This window comes from Grammomys surdaster, unplaced genomic scaffold (genome assembly GCF_004785775.1).
Source record: "Grammomys surdaster isolate TR1022 unplaced genomic scaffold, NIH_TR_1.0 137, whole genome shotgun sequence".
Classification (NCBI taxonomy): domain Eukaryota; kingdom Metazoa; phylum Chordata; class Mammalia; order Rodentia; family Muridae; genus Grammomys; species Grammomys surdaster.
This window is the reverse complement of record NW_021604595.1, coordinates 9,308,379-9,313,395: the sequence shown is the minus strand read 5'-3', so window position 1 is coordinate 9,313,395 and position 5,017 is coordinate 9,308,379. Positions and strand designations below refer to the sequence as shown.

The following is a 5,017-nucleotide window of genomic DNA, read 5'->3' as shown; positions in this document are numbered from 1 at the left end:
TCTCTCTCTCTCTCTCTCTCTCTCTCTCTCTCTCTCTCTCTCTCTTCTCTCTCAGAGCAATGATGATGTGTTGTTTAGAAACTCCACATCTTAGGTACTGGATATTCCCTATGGCCCTGGTAGGAATGTCAACCATGTGAAAGGAAGCCCTTTGTGAACCAGGCTTACAGGAATCTCTAAGATCTTACCTTTATATAAAAAATATTTACACCTTGTACTAGTTATACAGGGGCAGAAAAGTTTTCATTATTCTTTCATAAGATTATATATTCTTGTAGAAAATCTGGGAAGTGCAAAAAACAAATAAAGTCCAAAATCACATGGTCTCCTATGTCTGTCTGTCTATCTACCTATCTATCTGTCTACCTTTCTACCTGTCTACCTATCTACCTGTCTGTCTGTCTGTCTGTCTGTCTGTCTGTCTATCTATCTACCTACCTACCTATATATTTATTTTGTGTTGGAGATCGAGTGTAAGCCCTTGAGCTCTTCCAGCTGAGCGACATCCCCAGCCTTCCTTCTGTCTCCACATTGCTGAATGTAGTTTGTCACAGTGATGATGTAACCTTGTGTCCCTGCTGCTTTCACTCAAGCTCCTGGAAGCATTTGCTTTCACTTTGCTCTCCAGTCTCTCGGGACTTGGCAGCCCTCCTGGTTTGCCCTGCTTGGTAGTGTCTAATATCAGCATACAGGGAAATGGGTTTCATTTTGACATATGTATAGATCATTCTGCCTCATGTTTATTTGTCCCCCATTACCTCTCTCTTTCCCCCTTCTTTCTCTGGTCACTTCTCTCCCTATGAACAGTCTTTCTTCTTCACCCACCCCTATGCAGAAAGCATGTTATAGTTCTTTTCTCCCTCATTGCCTTCTGCTGCTCCCCATCCCTCTAGACACTCTCCCCTCCCTAAGAGCCCCTCCCTATCTGTTTGCTTTGTAAAATGCTATTGTAGTCAATGTCAAAGAACACCAGATATAAATAACATCTTTTTGTATGCACTAATTTCACCATACTTAGTGTTTGTTTGTTTGTTTGTTTGCTTGCTTGTTGAGGCAGGGTTTAATCTACGTGTCCCTGGATGTAATGGAACTTGATTTGTAGGCCAGGCTAGCCTACCCAGATATGCCTCTGCCACCTGAGGTCTTTAATCCTGCAGATTAAAGGTAACAACTGAGGCCAGGCCTGTTTAGTCTTTTGAAATAAATTGCTAGGCCTGGTGGAAGCACATGACTTTAATCCCAGCACTGAAGAGGTAGGCAGAGGCAGGCTGATCTCTGTAAATTCCAGGCCAGCCTGGTCTACAGAGTAAGCTCCAGGACAGTCAGGGCTACACAAAAGAAAAGAAAAAACAAAAGAACAAAAACAAAACACACTGTCTTAAAAGAAACAAGAAAAGAAAGGGTAAGGAAAGAAAAAAGAAATAAGTTACTAGGTTAAAAGAGGAACATTTGAAGTTCTGGTACACATGACCAAATTGCTCTAATATGATCCTAGCTTCCATAAGCCCACGAGTATCCAAGCTGGCTTATTTCATTGCATTTCTGCTAACACTGGCAAACAAGAAGAAAAATGGCATTCCCCTTTCATTTCTAGAACATGGAGACTGAATACTTTTGAAATGGAATTCAGTTGTTATTGTTGTTTCAGTCACCAGCTTTCTGTATGGTAGAAGAGAGCATGAGAGTGAGGAGAGAAAAGGGAAGAGCTTGGGGGAAGCTGTGGGAACTGAGATCAGCCAGGGTGTGTGCACATACCGCACACACACACATACACACCACACTACAATATACACCACACACAACAACACAAACACACACATCACACATACACAACACACAAACACTACAACACATACCACACACACACACCACAACACAACACACATACACTACAGCACATACCACACACACACACCACAACACAACACACACACATACACTACAACACACATAGATCATCTAAGTAGGTGTGATTAAAGCAAGAAGCAGTCAGTAGCTGCCCTAGAAAACCAGGTCCAGCAGACTAACAGACTGGTTGGCCATGTACAGACCCCATCCTGCCCTTAGGAATCGCTGTTCCTTTTCTCTTGACTCCACCTCCAGCCTGGTTTGTAAACTGCTGATATACACAGACAGGGCCGTTATTAATAGAAGGCAACCACCGCAGCCTGGCATGTTATGTCTTTTGCAATAAACTGCTAGGCCAGGTGGTGGTGCATGTGTTGGTAAAAGGTACAGCCACTGATCAAGCCTTTTATTGACCTCTTATAAAACCCCTCCTGACTAGAGTCTGTATCTTACATATTCCCCAAAGTGACAGAATTCAAGGCCACAGAGAAGCTGTAAATCACATGAATGATCTGGGCTGGAAAGATGGCTCAGTAGTTAAACACCCTGACTACTCTGACAGAGGACTGAGGGTCAGCGTCCAGCACCCATGTGGCAGCTCACAACTGTCTCTAACTCCAGTTCCAGGGCATCAGATGCCCTTTTCTGGACTCAGTGGACACCAGGCATGCAAACGGAACACAGACATACATGCATGCAGACAAAACACTCATACACATTAAGGGTGTGGGGTCTGTAATATGACATTTGTTTATTTTCTCTGTTTCTAAAACTTCAAAAAAAACTTTTAGCCCCACAGAATTTTATTAGTGGCTCAGGCTTCCAACTACTCAAGAGAAGGAAGGGACATTGATTAAAAAACAAAAACAAACAAACAAAACAAAACAAAAAAACCCACAGTGGTTCATCATCTCTGGGGTAGGATACTCCTAGAGAGGATGAGAAGCCTGCTTACCCTACCTTAGAAGAACCTATTATCATGAGAAAATGGCAGCCTCAAGATACATAGCCTGCCTCCAAATTCCCAGCCCAGGATTTGTACCAAATCCTGCCAGTAGCCCAGGATTTCTTCTCCCCAATGTGGACATATTTGAGTAGGACACCCATCAAAGTTAAAGGTCGATCGGGTCTCTGTTAGGTCTCAAACTTGGAAAAATGATTAACTGAAGTGCCTATTTAACATATCAAAGTAGATCTGGTTTTCAGGTTCTCCCAGAATCCCTCAGTGCTTACTCACAGGGTATGGCTGGCATCCCCTGCCCCCTATACTAAACTTCCCAGCCTAGGGCTGGGCTGCCCTTCCCCTAGCTGCCCTTCCCAGCAATCTGATTACCCAGCAGTTTTTATCTACCCTTTACTCTCCTGATCTCTTGGTTCTCCCCTCTCCCCTCTCTTCCTTCCTTCTGGCTCAGGGTCATGCTAACTTTGGACTCTCCCAGATGTCTTTGCATCTGACTATGCTCTCCCTCATGTCTGTAGTAATAACAATAATAATAATAATAATAATAATAATAATCTTTTCCATACTTTGGGAGTGGTCAGGTCCTCCTTTTTATTTCTTTTCTATTCTTTTCCTTTCTTTTCTTTTCCACTCAGTCTGAAACCATAACAGGCTATCTTAACTGGGAACTAAATATAAGGGCACAACCTAAAGTGTGAAGAAAGGGTTTGAACGGGAATCCAGAAAGCCGCCTCTGAAAGAGGCAGGCTCTGGGTGGCAAAGGGGAAGGTTGTTCCGGGGTCACTATCCTCAGCCCTGTGCCTTTGGTGAGGGTGAGGCACTTAGACCTTTGTAACTTCTCTGGCCTCTTCCTCCTAGAGCACTTCCGGAGCTGGGAGCCCCAGAATGAAGGTCACACCTGGGCGTAGCTTGGAGAATCAGGACTTGAGGTGGCCGCTCCCTGTGGCCACTATTTTCTAGCCTCTGGGGTGTGACTGGGGAGCAACAGTTCTTTCCGTGCGTGCGCACATTCCAGCTTTAATTGTTCCACTCATAAACAATACAGTGAACCCTCCTATTCCTCAGAAGAGGCTGAGAGGATTCCCGCAGAATGCCTCTATGGAACGCGTCCAGGCAGTGTTATTCCTCTGGGAACCTGCTCTGTGGAGAAGAACTGCCTGGAAAAATACACGGAGAAGGAAATCGAAAGGACTCGGTTTCCTCGCCATTCCCTTGTCTAATCCCTCACCCCTAACCCCCCACCCCCGTGGCATCTAAGACTCAGGGAGCTTGGACCCATTTGGGCTACACTTATATTCTATATTTTCAGAACCAAGCACAGCGATTCGGGGCTTGAGGAGACGAATGAGTGAATGATTCACCCTTTTGATCATGGCACCTAAGATTTCTGTTTCTAAAGATGTTTTTAATGAATACCATGTTGCAGGGAGAAAGGGGTGAAGAAGATCCTGGAGGAGCAGGAGGGGAAAGGCGGCGCAGATGACCAAAATGCATTGCTCACGGTCTGTGAATAACGAAACAAAAATAACAACAAATAATAATTTGTTTCTTACTATAATGTTCCCCTTTTACTCAGTGACATTCAGATTTAGAATTTGACAAAGTACCTTTATCAAATACATCTGCTTAAATGTGGGAGAAACGCAAAGAAAACGTTAAAGCACATGGTAATATAAAATGTGGAAAAATACTGGTATTGGTATTCATTAAAAACAGCACGTGTGTCTGAGGTTTTTACTCTGGCTTATGTATCCAGGGCATCATTTCTTATCTGTCTTGTTATGCCATGAGTATCCAAGGATATATACTGAAGATTCAGGAAGACAGTTGACATTTCAGGAAAAATAATGCTTATCTTATGTTCCCCAGTTCCCTGTGTTGAAAATAAGATTTTTTAAAAATTCAAGAAATTAGTAAAATAAATTCTGTGGAAAGGACACTGGTACAAAGAAAGGCAAAATGGCTTGTGCACTGGATGTAGCGTAAGCAGTGGGTTTTAAAATCCTTGAGCTGGGAGAAATTTCTGTCCATTTCTCTATTAGTTGAAACTTCCACTCCCAAACTCCAACTTCCATATCATTGGCCGAGGCCACAAAGCTTCAACCAATGAAGAATTTGGGGTGGAGCTTGAGGCTGCACCTCTTCCCATTCTCATCTCTTAGGCTGCAGGGAGCCATTGTCAAAGCCAGCCGAGGAAGATAGGACCCT

General features: G+C 43.6%; 1 pseudogene; it reads left to right on the top strand.

Moving 5' to 3' along the window:
- Nucleotides 1–4,029, top strand: part of LOC114617533 — a 5,386-nt pseudogene extending 1,357 nt beyond the window's left edge.
- The last annotated feature ends 988 nt before the right edge of the window (nucleotides 4,030–5,017 follow it).